Here is a 15,139-nt window from a genome sequence, read left to right as displayed (position 1 = left end):
TCGTGTGCATATTAAGTAGCAAATAAATAAATCTATTTCCGTATGCAATGCAGTGTCAGCTTTATGACAAAACGGAAACGTTGACCATTCGAGAGCCACTCGAGCACGCGCGTGCACACACACACACACACACACACACACACACACACACACACACACACACACACACACACACACACACACACACACACACACACAAAGAGCACAAAAGAATTATCATGACAAAAGACACAAGTAGAGTGAAAAACACTTCAACACTCACTCCTTTCATGTAGAAGTTTTAATGGAAACATTTTATTTCCTGCTCGTGCACAGATGAAACAGTTTTAACATATGCAATGTGCTACTAGTAAAATATTGATGCAATTACAACTGAGATGTTGTGTTGTATATGCCATGCTCCGTTTGCTCGACCTTAAAGATTTTGCGTTTATGTTTTTCACAGCTTGGGCTCTAGAAGTTGCTATTTCTCTAAAATATGATGTAAAACACTGTAAATTATATTTTTGCACTATGCGCCCTTATTTATGTAACAACAACAATATTAAGCCCAATAATAATAATAATAATAACACGTGCATATTTATTTATAATATCACTAATCTCGAAAATACATTTGACATTAGTTTAGGTTCAGTAGCTAAAGGATTATAGTGGCAACGCTTTGAAACGATTATTACATTTATAGGATTTAAGCATACATTTCTGTATTTTTAAACATCTCAAATAACGACGACTGCGCACTGCTTTGAATAAACCTCTTGAACATGATACTCATGATACACATTTAATGCATTTATTAGGTTATATCCACTATTTGTGTACACACTCAAAAAAGCACACTGTAAACCCCAATACTCAAAGTAATTAATTGTAATGAGTAAGGACATATTGAAATAATTCAAATCAGATCGAATAAATAAATCTTGATGAATATTTAGAACTTTCTCTTTCTCATGAGTTCACGAAACTGACACCTTTTAAGTCATCTGAACTGTTTTATTGTTTTGAGATTAATGAACTTTTGTTTGTTTAGTAAACTCAAATTGGGGCAGGGGAGTTCTTGTTCCCAGCATGCTTTGCATGGGACTCGATGGGGAAATTAAATGTTAAAATGAAGTGTTATTTTGTGTGTTTTTGCAACATGTATGCAAAGGGGGAAGCTTGTTAGTTTAATGTTTTGTTGTGATGCCATTTAGAAGAGTTTCATCTATGTTGGGTTACCATTACGGCGAAGAGTGGAGCTTGAGGTTAGATTGAGGACTGATGCAAGGGTAGTTAAATATACTTGGTTATGCACACAAATAAACAAGTCAATTATTAAAGTTGACGTAAGTCAATAGTGATATGAAAATTATTGCCTAATTCCAAAAAGAAAATTTGATTGAATCAACCAACTCAATTTGTAATTTAAAAGCAATTAGCATGCATATGTCAATCAAAACCCCGACAGTGACAGATCCACTTATTTATTATGAATTACTTATGATTAACTTGAAAATTTTATATAACTGGTAACTGCAATGTTTTGAGTTTACTAACATATTCGGGTTTACTGTGTATTAATATATAAATATATATAAATAAAATGAATATATATATATATATATATATATATATATATATATATATATATATATATATATATATATATATATATATATATATATATATATATATATATATATATATATATATATATATATATATATATATATATATATATATATATATATATATATATATATATATATATATATATAATAATATATAAAAATATTTAATAAAAATATTTTAAAACGTTACATTTATATCCAACAACAAATGAATCGATATTGTATTTTAAAGAGAATAGCACTTACAGTAGTGATTCAAACTATTAATGATCTCCACTGTAACCTGAATTTTGTATTTATTAATATGATTTTGGGATTATTAGATTATTAGAATTATTATTTATTTTACAATGGGGTTTCTTGTTGACAAACAATGATTTTGGCATTAGTGTCTTCATCAAATAAGTATAAAATATTCTATAAATGTTGTTTTTTTCATAAACTAGCATTACATCACATTGAAACTGTATCCTCTTTATTTAGGTTGTTTATGTGCAAATGCACAATAGTCTAATTCCACCACTTTCCACCCCTCTGTCCCCCCTCCCTTCATCTCCCTCCTCCTTCTCTCCCATGCTGGAATCTTATTGATCCAGGAGGAGCTAATTATCTCTTCTCCTCGTGACTGTGTAATCAGCACATGCGCAGTCTGTTAATTCCAGCCATTTTTTTGCAGGAAAGTAATTAGCAGGAATAAAGAGCGGACTGATTTTTTTCCACTCTCTCCTCCCTCGAACCGAGCTAAGACACGTCCGCCGTCTCCGTTACAACCAAAACCCTTTGTAAATGCTTTAAGAAACAGTCAAATAGGCTACCTCCTTTAACTTCACCACCACGATGCATAACGCGAAGTGAACGCATGCATCTGTGCGAATGGGATCTATAAGCGTGTTTACTGGAATACAAAGCGACGCGTCCAAATGTAAGTTTGTATCCGATGACTGTTCCTTGCATGCATGGTGTATTCGCTGCTTACGTTGTACGTTTCATAGTGTGTTTACATAAATACAGCGTAATATTCAACGAACAACACAATGCATGCTTATTTTATAGACCCGTTTGTTTTTTTCATTGTTATTACTAATGAATTACATTGTCATGACATAGGTATAACACATTAACTAAAGTAAAGTGTATAATTTGTACTTTCTTTGATGTCACTGACTTTGCGGAGTTCTGATTGAAGTTAGAAAAGCTCTTCTGACGTTCTCCTACCTGTTTTCACCAAGAGTTGTCGCCCTCTTGTTAGACTTGTAAAAGATAGTTAAATGAAGAAAAGCACAAAGAACGTGTCCGTAGAATGCATGTTTAGGTTTGGCCAGTGCTGTTGTTGTTGTTGTGCATGTCAACACTGGTGCATTAGGCCTACGCGACGTACAAACGCATCAAGCTTCCGATTTTCCCGAAAGCATCAGCATTGAAATGCACTACTACGGGAGGCGCCCGTTAATACCCGCGCGACGTTACAAAGTATCCGACCGCTGGTGCCACTGAAACCTCTCTGCGCGTCTTCTGCGTCGCGTCACCACAGTTTTGCATGGTGCATTTTTTATTTTTAGAAACTTATGTGGTCAACAGGATGCCACTTTTTGATATTGCCTCTTAGATAGATTGTTAGACTGTTAAAATAAATGTGATAAAGAATTGAGGAGGTCCTAATGTGCTGGGCATGTTTGGTCAAGCCAGTTTGGGCTTATTACTGTTAAAATATGTGTGTGTGTGTGTGTGTGTGTGTGTGTGTGTGTGTGTGTGTGTGTGCTGTGTGTTTGGGTGTGTGTGGGCACAATATACACTTGTAATTACTATACATACTTATCCCCATATATATATATATATCATATAGAAGTGTATGGTTTGTCTCCCTCATAGATAAACATACTATGTGCATGAGTGTGATATTTGGTATTTTTTGGGTACAAATTTGTACCCAGAAGTGAGCTGAATTGGACAAAACAACCTTTTGGGATTTCTTCATTTGGAAAACATTAATAAAATAATGATTTAATGCATTAAGTTTTCTGTTAGTGTTATTCTAACGTTACTAGCTTTTTTATAAAAACAATAGAAGTCTATGGTATGTCCCCATTTAGATAAACAGACTGTGTGTGTGTGTGTGTGTGTGTGTGTGTGTGGATGGATGCGCTTGCGTGTATCTGTGTATTTGGGCATTTTTTTCTGTCCTTTTGTTTTCCCTTTTGTGACTCATTTAGTCACACTATTACAAATATTTTTGATATAATTAAATAGTTATTTGATATACAGTAGTTTTAATAGACAACTCACACTTATGCCTTAAAATACATGGTTAAATGTCCCTTTTCTTGTTTCAGTTTTGTTAAAGCAGTCAGGTTCTTCAGCTCACTTAATGTCAGGACGATCAACTTTATATATAAAATACCTGTAACCTTTCAAGGCATAATTTCAGTGTCTGTCCTTTCGCTAGAGTAACCTGCACCACTGTGAGAAAATAAGCTCTGCGCTTGTCGAGCAGTAGAAGCAAGCACTGGCTTTTTCTTTTTAGAAAGCTCACACACATAAACCGGAGATGTGTGGGGTGAAAGAGGATTGGCTCGCAGGTCAGAGTTCACGGAGTTAGGGAAAAGGGTGAAACGAAGAAGATGGGATAAAAGGACACAGCGAGAGAGAAGAGAGAACTGGACTTCGCAGGGTAGTGGCATCAAACAGATGAGCCAATGAAATTAATGGTTGATGATTTTTAATGAACATGATGCTTGAGTTGCTTTCCAAAATTTGGTGGCTGTACAACATCTAAATATATGTTAGAGGTGTTGCTTTTCATCATTCATGTATTATGAGAAAACAATAAAATACAATTTAGTCCCATTTTATGGTATGTCAATATTTTTGTTTTACCGATAGATTAGTGCTTCCCTACCTCATAATTCCCCTTTAAAGATTGTGTAGGCCATGTTTGGAAAAAATGGTGTTGTAACATCTGAATATTAAATGGTGTGCAGTCATTTGTGTGTCTGTGTGCACACATTGCCTTCAGGGTTTGACTTTCTCTGTTTATCATAATAATAGCTGGGGTTGTGCAGAAGCACACCGGCCCATCAGTCACCAATGCCTTTCCACACACACACACACACACACACACACACACACACACACACACACACACACACACACACACACACACACATATACACACATATACACACACACGATTGCTGAGAGAACAATACATGGGGGCCCAGCCTGTCAGTTCAAATTCTGCTCTCCATCCACACCTTAAACCGACTGTGTGTGTGTGTGTGTGTGTGTGTGTATGGGAGAAAAGACCTCCATGCTGCCGTCAACTCTTGCCAGAGTTCACTGCAAATATTGAACTATTACACCGTCTGCCCCAGCAGAGGCAGAAAGAGGTGTGTTGTTTGCTTTCGCTGTTGAATACATATTGAAGGCATAGTTTATAAAAGGTGCATAAACCGCAGTCATGCAAAGGTCAGTGTGATTGTTGAACACCTTTTCTATGAAATGGACTAGAAATGGAGTGTAGCGAGCTTGAGAGATTTTCCAGAGTGCTTTCAAATATTGCTGAAATCCTTTTCAGTAGTGAATGGTATCATAAATTATTAGCAATTTTTCTTTTATTTATGAGATAAATGGATGTGATTCATTGAGAGAAAAGAGGGGTAGAGCTGTGGATAACTGTTTGGCCTCTTTGCACACACAACCTTTTGAGGAATTGCACTTCCACTATCAATTTTAAGGCTGATCTGTGTGATTTTATCCGATGTTAAAGTGTCAATGGTGACATTTTTGCAATCCAAAATGATGTGCTTCATTACACGTTTGGCTGCAGTTTCCCCAACCCAATGTCATGAAAATTCGTACCTATATTACAAGTTGACGATTTCAATGCTTGGATGTGGTAAAGCTTGAGTTCCGCGCACAAGGTGCTGAGGACATGCTTATTAATATTATGTCCATACCCAAACCCCTTATCTAAAACTAACCAATCAGTAAAGTGTGTAAACATGATAGAAAGCTGTTGTGCGTGACAGAAACAATTGTCATATATTAGATGAAAACGATGTCCAGAAACATCATTGGCTGTAGTGAAAGTCATACGAATTCATATGAATTAGCCAAATGTAGAAAATTAGTTTGTATCCTTATAATTTCATGGTGAGAGTGTGTTGGTTTCCCAGTGAAATGTCCAGCGGGGGGCTCCAAAAGTGAGTAAAATTATGTTGTAATCAGATGAGGCTTTTAGGTGAATATTAGATGTAGGGCTGAAACGTTTAGTCAATGTCGACAGTCGTTTGATCTCATTTAACGTAACATGAGATCACATTAAACTCTAATGATGATGATGCGTGAGAGCAGCACTGCAGTTCACGACTGACTGAGGAGAGGAAGAATTACTCAGATCACAAGATGCACTCTAACCTTTCCAAACAGATTCAGGTGATGTCGTTCGCAAAGTATGAGGAAATTCTAATGCAAAAATACAAAGTCAGTAAATAGAGAAGCACTCTCGTTGTGGAATATGTGGAGCTGGAGTTCTTTAAAGGAAACACCCCAGCGTTACATCTTTATTACAGTTATATTTGTATAACTGGGGCGGCTGTGGCTCAGGTGGTAGAGCGGGTCGGCCACTAATCGCAGGGTTGGTGGTTCGATTCCTGGCCCACACGGCTCCACATGCCGAAGTGTCCTTGGGCAAGACACTGAACCCCAAGTTGCTCCCAATGCCAGGCTAGTGCCTTGCATGGCAGCTCTGCCGCCATTGGTGTATGAGTGAATGCGTGATTCGGACACAGTGTAAAGCGCTTTGATTATCGTTAACATTTACATTTACATTTATGCATTTGGCAGACGCTTTTTATCCAAAGTGACTTACAGTGCACTTATTACAGGGACAATCCCCCCGGAGCAACCTGGAGTTAAGTGCCTTGCTCAAGGACACAATGGTGGTGGCTGTGGGGATTGAACCAGCGACCTTCTGATTTACAGTTACGTGCTTTAGCCCACTACGCATTGTGGCGTAGTGGGCTAAGCACCATTAAGGTTAAAAAGGTGCTATATAAGTGTAGACCATTTACCATATTTAATGCATTATAGCTTTATTAAAGTTCAAATAATAAAGAAGCAGATCATGTAAATAACTACAAACTCCGAAACTGGCATTTCTCTGTGGTGAAAAATATAAATGTACAGTATATTTATGATACATTCTCTTAAAGCAAGTCTAAATATCTTATATGTTGCTTCTCAATTAAATGTATCCTGTTTTAAGAATCTTTAGACAATTTTAAATGGAAAACAAGACAAAAACAATTGATGACAAGAGGATTTATTGCAGTGAATTCCTTTATGGAATTAAACTTTATAAAGTATTTTTCCCTTTAATTCAGTGAATGTCATTTAGCGGTATTTTTAAAAGATGATTTTGTCCTCTTTATTGTTGGTAAGCACGTTTAATGCAACATTTTAAGTCGGGGCACAAGCTGAATAATCGGTTAAGAGCTAACGATTAATCATCGCAATAGTCGAATAATCGTTCTAATAATTGTTTGATTAATCTATTATCAAAATAATCGTTAGTTGCAGCCCTATTTAGATAGAGGTTTTAATTAGTAAATCGTACCTCCCCAACATAAAACTTGAACCTAAACCTTAACCATAGTGTTCTAACATGATAAATGAGAGGTGAACAGAACAGACATCCTTAACCTACACCTTTAACTAACCGATAATGTCCTAACCATGTCATTTCGTATCACTTCTCTGTCAGTCCAAGCGCCCTTGCTTGGGCTCGAGACTCGGTCTTCAAGTTCAAGTCCAACAATCTCTCAGGAGAGCTGATCACATTTGAATAAGAGTGTAAATGTAGATGGGTCTGTAATGCAAGCAATAAAATTGATTGTTTTTCAAATGATACGTTATAGTAAAAGTGTTTTGATATTATAACAGCAGTGTGTGAGTAATAGAGTGAAAAATAAGTGTTAATAAAGTCATAATCAGCCGTTGTATTTGTGATTTAAGTGAAAGTGAATTAAATGCACAGTTGTTGTAGCGCCTACAGAGTGTGGTCACACTACGTACACTTCGTGCCTGACATCCTATCCTAGTCCGTTGCATGTATGAAAAAAATGTGCATGCTCAAAGCCTGGTGTGACCGCTCCTTTATTTACATTTACATTTATGCATTTGGCAGACGCTTTTATCCAAAGCGACTTACAGTGCACTTATTACAGGGACAATCCCCCCGGAGCAACCTGGAGTTAAGTGCCTTGCTCAAGGACCCAACAGTGGCATCTTGGTGGTGCTGGGGCTTGAACCCCCAACCTTCTGGTCAGTAACCCTGAGCCTCAACCACTGAGCCACCACTGCCCCCTCCTTTATATGTGGGAGTTGATGCGTCAAGCACTGACAGCAGTTTCCTGCAGACTGAAACTATTTTAAATATTTATATGCACACTGTTTTATGACCCCATATTAATTGAGAGACTAAATTGAATGTTTGCACTTTAAAAAGATTACTTGTCACACTGTGGGACTATTAAAGTGGACTGCTAAAATGTGATTAAAAATGGTGAAAAGCACCAAAAATTTCAATTTTCCTTCACCAGTTTTTTAGTTAGTAATTATCCTTCAATGGGATGTCTTGTTATGTTTGTGAAGTCTTGGCTTATATAAAGCACAGTTTATTACCAATGATTAAAACAATAATTGTATGATTTTCTATATTGCATTTTAACAATTTTGGATTATGATCTGGATTATGGATTATGATTATAAAGTGTTAAAAGGAGTTACTGAACAATTTTTTAAACATTCTGCTTCATATGTGACATATTTTCAAGCAAACTGGATTTTCAGGCGGACTTGATTTTATCAATGACAAACTGATTAGATGTTGAAAAGTGGTCTCTTTGTGACAGGTGTTTGAATCATGGCCTGTGAGACAACGAACATGTAAATAGGGTTCATTTTGACTTAATGTTGACTTTAACAAGGGGCTAAAACTGAGTGTGTGTGTGTGTGTGTGTGTGTGTGTGTGTGTGTGTGTGTGTGTGTGTGTGTGTGTGTGTGTGTGTGTGTGTGTGTGTGTGTGTGTGTGTGTGTGTGTGTGTGTGTGTGCATTGTCAGAGATCATAAGATCAAGTAAAATGAGTAAGAACTCCTTCAGTGTAGCATTGATTTCATAATCCCACCAGATCTTACTGTAGCTTAAATCAATACGTTTACATCACGCTCAGACTTTCACACTAGAAACCGAAAAGTACTGTGAGAGTACTGTAACTACTGTCAGCATGCTGACCTCATGTTGTGACAGAATGAACAATATCAGTGTCTGTGTGTGGAATATTGTGGGACAAATGTAAACAAATGTAGATTTTTACAGAATAATTTTAATACACGGTTAACTTCGAAGGTGGCAGCTGTCACAACACTGTAAATGCCCTTTCCTAACGTCTGCATTACCTTTTGACCTTTGACCCTACGTTTTTGTGTGCCGCTTCCTTTTTTGGATGTCATACAGGAAGCGCATGAGCACTGTTATCATGTTTTGTTCTTTGCTGGTTTACTAACCCTAGACACATTTTAAGACCTTTGTTTTCTAAGAAAGTTGCTTTAAACAGATCTTAATTTTCTAAGAAAATGATTTTAAATTATACAAATCGTAAACTCGCCCCCACCACTCTCATCCACTCTTTCTTTCTTTCTTTCTTTCTCTCCATCTCTCTCTCTCTCTCTCTTCCTTTTGAAGTTTCGCTCTTGAATGGCCTAGTGTCTCTAATGGAAATGGGGCATTAAATCAAAGATCAAAGACAAGCACACAGCAGAGAGGACAGCTGTCTAAATACAGTTGGAGTAAATGTGTATGTGTTTGCGTGACTATAAGAGAGAGAGAGAGGGTGTGGGGTTTGCTAGTTTAAGTTTGGCTCGATTCGATACTGTCAATTTACTGCTCAACCCTTGTAACAACCCATGTTTTCATTGAAGTGTGTTCATGCATTCATGCGTATTTTAAAGGCTTTTTGTTTAAAGGATAAAAGTGAAGCAACATTTTTTAAAGACCCCATGAAATCAAACTGGGATTTTTTAGGCTTTTTGTCCATGTCTGTTAGCTTTGAGGTCATATAATTGCTAGTGTACTTCTAAAAGTTTCCAAAATTAACTTTAAGATGTCGTCTCGGGTACATTTGGTAGTTGACATGTAAAGCATGTTGTTTCATAAGGGCAAGTTGTGCTGTACTGTCTAATGTGTGCAATAGTATATTTTCTATGATAGTTTTAAACAGGAAGCTGAGATCCTGAATCATAATTCTGTATAATGTGAATTTGAAATTACTCTTTCCAACTCAACAACCCTGCTTGAAAAGCCACAGGAAATCTCATCACAATCTATATGTATTTGCATGAAACCACATTTGTGTACTATTTAAAGTCAATATGAAATCAAAATTGACTCCTTGACAATAGAAAAACCATTGAAAATACTGTTTCACTCTGACATTAAAGGCATAATTCATCCCAAAATGCTATCAACAAAAAAGGTTTCTGTCGTCATTTACTTCTGTGGACACTAAGGGAGACACCATTCACTTTCACTGCACTTTCAACTTTTTACTTAAAATTAAAGTGTAAAATGCTAACCGAGGCTGTCAGTCCCTAACATTCTGGGTGACATCTCTTTTTGTGTGTCATGGTCGAAAAATATCAGGATTCGGAACAAAGTGAGGGTGAATAAATTCAAATGTTTGGCTGAAATATTCCCCAGTTTAGTGCTGTGAAAATATTAGAGCTGTCGATTTAACACATTAATTCAGTTCGATTAATTATATAAAAAATAACATGTAAGGAGTAAGGAATATTCCTTCTGTATGAGCAATTCAAGGATGGAGCAACACCTGTTTTCTTCAGGGGCCAGTATATGGACCAGTTGCTTAGGAGACCTGGCTGGAGTCACTCAGCACACCCTAGATTCGAACTCGTGACTCCAGGGGTGGTAGTTAGCATCTTTACTCTTTGAGCTACCCAGGCCCCTAAAAAAAGGTATGTTTATGACGCAACGCAACCGAGACTTTCCAAAAGCGTCAATCTGGTGCAGGTGTACATTGACACTGGTGGCCAAAAGTTTAGAATAATGGACAGATTTTGCTGTTTCAGAAGGAAATTGTTACTTTAATTCACCAAAGTGGCATTCAACTGATCACAATGTATAGTCAGGAGGACATTACTGATGTAAAAATCTCTCAAAATCTACTTGAAAAAGTAATGTTTTATCAAATCTAGACAGCAGCATCACTCCAACACCTTATTCTTGAGTAATCATGCTAAATTTCAAATTTTACTTGCCATTATATAAAACACAGTTGAAAGCTATTTGGTTCATTAAATTAAGCTTAACATTGTCTTTGTGTTTGAAAAAAGAAACAGTTTTCTCCAGAAACTCGTCAGACAATCATTGTTTTGAGGAATGAAGGCTATTCAGTGCTTGAAATTGCCCAAAAAACTGAAGATTTCATACAAAGGTGTACACTGCAGTCTTCAAAGACAAAGAACAACTGACTCTAACAAGGACAGAAAGAGATGTGGAAGACCAGATGTACAACTAAACAAGAGGATAAGTACATCAGAGTCTCTAGTGTGAGAAATAGATGCCTCACATGTCCTCCGCTGACAGCTTCATTGAATTCTACCCGCTCAACACCAGTTTCATGTACAACAGTAAAGAGAAGACTCAGGAGGACTTATGGGAAGAATTGCAAAGAAAAGCCACTTTTGAAACAGAAAAAGAAAAGGTTGGAGTGGGCAAAGAAACACAGACATTGGACAACAGATACCGTAATTTCCGGACTATTGAGTGCACCTGAATATAAGCCGCACCCACTGATTTTTAAATAAAATATTATTTTGAACATAAATAAGCCGCACCTGTCTATAAGCCGCAGGTGCCTACCGTACATTGAAACAAATGAACTTTACTCAGGCTTTAACGAAACACGGCTTGTAACAAAAATAAATAGGCTTTAACGAAACACGGTGTGGCAGCGGGGCGTGGTCAAGCGTACCGTCCGGAGAGAAAAAGCGGTGTCTAATTTCAGTAAGCATGGGGAGAGCGGCATAAAAAGGCAGCAGCCACAGAGCTGAGAGAGTGACACACGTCAGTCTAGTGTTGGCGATAGAAGAATTGAGAAACTTTATAAAATTGATTGTAAACATTGCTGTGGCCATTAAAAGCCTTACCTGGAACGTCAAATGCCCTGCTGAAAACTGTCACACTGGTGCCCGCGTGACAGTTTTCCCAAGAAGGACACGTGAAGCAGGGCACTTGAAATTAGACACCGGTGTTAGACATAATTTAGCGCAGGTCTAAGTGCCCTTACAGCTTTTCTCTCCCGGACGGCGCTTGACCACGCCCGCTGCCACACACGGCTTGTAATAAAACATCTGCAGTAAACAGTAGCCTACCAAGAAAGTCATTGGTCACTATCTTCCTCGTCCTGTGCACTGAAACCACTGAAGTCATCTCCTTCGGTGTCGGAGTTGAATAGCCTCAGATTTAGTTGTCTTTTTTTACTGAGTCAATTCCGCACGCTGCTGTTTCCAACGTCTTATCATCGACTCATTCAGAATGATGGGAAGTTTGAGCGCGCTCGATTTAATCTACAACAAAAAAAGTTGTTTTGACCTTAACCCGTTCGGCAATTTCATTGGTCTAATGAAAGCTTCACACCGCCAAAAAACTGAGCACGTCACAGAATGTTTTTTTAATATTTTTTTTATAAAATTTGAAAGTGGGAAAAATCCATATATTAGCCGCGTCATTGTATAAGCCGCGAGGTTCAAAGCGTGGGAAAAAATTTGCGGCTTATAGTCCGGAAATTACGGTAATTGGAAAAGAGTGTTATGGATCTTAGCCCCATTGAGATTTTGTGCGATCAGCTAGTCTGTAAGGTGCGTGAGAAGTGCCCGACAAGACAGTCACATCTATGGCAAGTGCTACAGGAAGTGTGGGGTGAAAGGTCACCTGAGTATCTGGACAAACTGATAGCTAGAATGACAAGGATCTGCAAAGCTGTCATTGCTGCACGTGGAGGATTTTTTAATGAGAACTCTTTGAAGTAGTTTAAGAATTAAATTTTTCATTACATTTTTCAGGTTATTAATGTCCTGACTTTACATTGTGATCAGTTGAATGCCACTTTGGTGAATAAAGGTACCAAATTCTTTCTATAAGAGCAAACTCTGTACATTATTCCAAACTTTTGGCACATGTATATATATATATATAATTTCTAATGATTTAAATATAACTATTTATAGTTATTTATTCATTATATATTGAATTATTGTTATTTGAGGGGCTTTCTCATCAAATATTTCTGTATGCGATTAATTGCAATTAATTTGATTAATCGATGTACCATGTAATGAATTCGATACACAGTTTAAATCGATTGACAGCCCTAGGAAATATTTCCAAAAGATATCGCGAGTTGTACTGTAAATACTGTTGTCTTTTCTCATTAGTTTAAAATGGTTAGTGTAAGGGTTACAGCTAGTGTTTTTAGTGTTAGGGTTAGCTAATGTTAGGGTTAGTGTTATTTAGTCTAGTTCTAATCCACACACACACTCAGTAATTGGTTGTAAGATGTGTCTTGATTTCAGCTGTGTGCCCCCTATCAGGTATCCCAGAGCGATGGGCAATTAACCTGGCTGCTAATGAGATACATCACTAATTATACCACACACACACATGCACACACTTAAACACCGCAAACAAGACTGGATGTTCATCGAACTGTACAGAAAGTCTAGTTTGTGTCAGCACGGTGGTTTGCTTATGAATGTGTATCTTGAATATAGTATTCCAAACAGATTCCATTCATACATGAAATCCCTTTGAATTATATGACAAGTGCAGTTTTCTTATCTGTGCTGACATATTTCCAATTTAAACTGGAATTGGGGGGGGGAGGGGGGTAGCGAATTACTTGGCAATAGGCTTTAGTTACGTCACTGCCATGAACCATGATTTACTACTTGCTAGATTAAAACGTGTATTAGGGGAAGGACTTTCTCATTCTAGAAAGTATTTGATTTGAAAAAGTTTGTTATGTGCAGTCTGAGTAATCAGTATTTTTCCTTAGTTTTCCCACAAAAGAAAGACTGTAGCCTATATTTTAAATATATCTGCGAAAAGTCGATTTTGTCAAAGTTTACACATACACTAGCATAGCATATAGATGACTTCAAAACTAATACTTATGGAATAAAACTCCAATTTTGTTGTTATGAAGTCTCATGCATTTTGCTTAGTACCCTCAAAGCATGTTGTTCTTGGCCTCAGGACCGGTTTGAGCATAAATGAGTGAACACATCCCTTAGCCTGGTGTGCTAGCATCCTGATCTGGCTTCCAGTAAGATGCTAAGCATTCACGCCATTGATTTTCCCATTAGCACTTTAGCCTTCTCCAGTAGAGAGGATCAGAGGGAGCTCAATATAACAGCTTGAATCAGAGTTCAAGAATCTGCACTCTTTAAGCTAGAAATGGAGCAATTAGCCCCCCCAACTGCCATCCGTAAACCCTATACCTCCCTCAGACAACTTCTGTTCACATGCTTGTTTTTACACTATTTAGGTGGGTTAACTGTAGATAAACCCATTAATGACTATAAGCACATTTTAATTATTGAACTGTAGCCATGGTGTAACCAAAGGGAAATGTGAGTTGCAACATCTTACATTTGCATATGTAAAATGTGTATGTATGTACATGCTGGCTATCAGAGTTATGCTGGAAGTATCTTATAAAAACACGTGCCTGTACAAAAGCAACTGCTTTTTTACTTGGCATTAATGCAAATGTGCAATTATTGTATGCACCTAATAGAATCTGAACCCTGTTGTGAAAGGCTTCTTTAATATAATTCAATTCAATTCACTTCAGCTGCTTTACTGATCAAGGCCTGTGGGGGCCATGTCTCTTGAGAAACCTGTGACTAGAGTCAATAGGGAACTTATTCCAGAGGCTCTGTCACAGTGAAATCCCCCGTAGACACGGCCCTATGTTCTGCTCAGTTGCCTAAAGGGAAATACAATGCAGATGGAGGGGGATGGGGGAGGCAGAGACAGACAGAGACATTTAATTGAGCAGATCTTGGTGATATTTAATCAAACTACACAATGATCACTCTTAAGTCTTTATAGATATTACAGTTTAATTTCTTTTTTTTAGTTAATGCATGATTTCCTGTAAAGCTGCTTTGAAACAATGTGTGCTGTGAAAAGTGCTATACAAATAAAAATGACTTGACTTGATTCCTGGAATTGTTTCTCATGTAAAATTCAGCTTTCGGTAATACAGCTTGGCAAAGAGCTATTGATCACAGTCTAGGCCTCTATGCTTTTCTTTGTCCCCTGCATCGCTTCTCTCTGAACATGAACAGTTATGTTTATTATGCTGCTAAAATTGAAAGTGCAATGTGTTTCTGTTTTTCACAGGATAAAGTGTTTTAAGACTTTTACTCTATGCTGA

General features: G+C 37.3%; 1 pseudogene; it reads left to right on the top strand.

Annotated features, from left to right (window-relative positions):
* Positions 1-2,363: 2,363 nt before the first annotated feature.
* LOC127661588 (zinc finger homeobox protein 3-like) overlaps positions 2,364-15,139 on the top strand; it is a 35,492-nt pseudogene continuing 22,716 nt past the window's right edge.

The sequence above is a fragment of the Xyrauchen texanus genome, chromosome 21 (genome assembly GCF_025860055.1).
Source record: "Xyrauchen texanus isolate HMW12.3.18 chromosome 21, RBS_HiC_50CHRs, whole genome shotgun sequence".
NCBI lineage: Eukaryota > Metazoa > Chordata > Actinopteri > Cypriniformes > Catostomidae > Xyrauchen > Xyrauchen texanus.
Note: the sequence above shows the minus strand (reverse complement) of the source record. Positions and strands in the feature narration are given on the sequence as shown.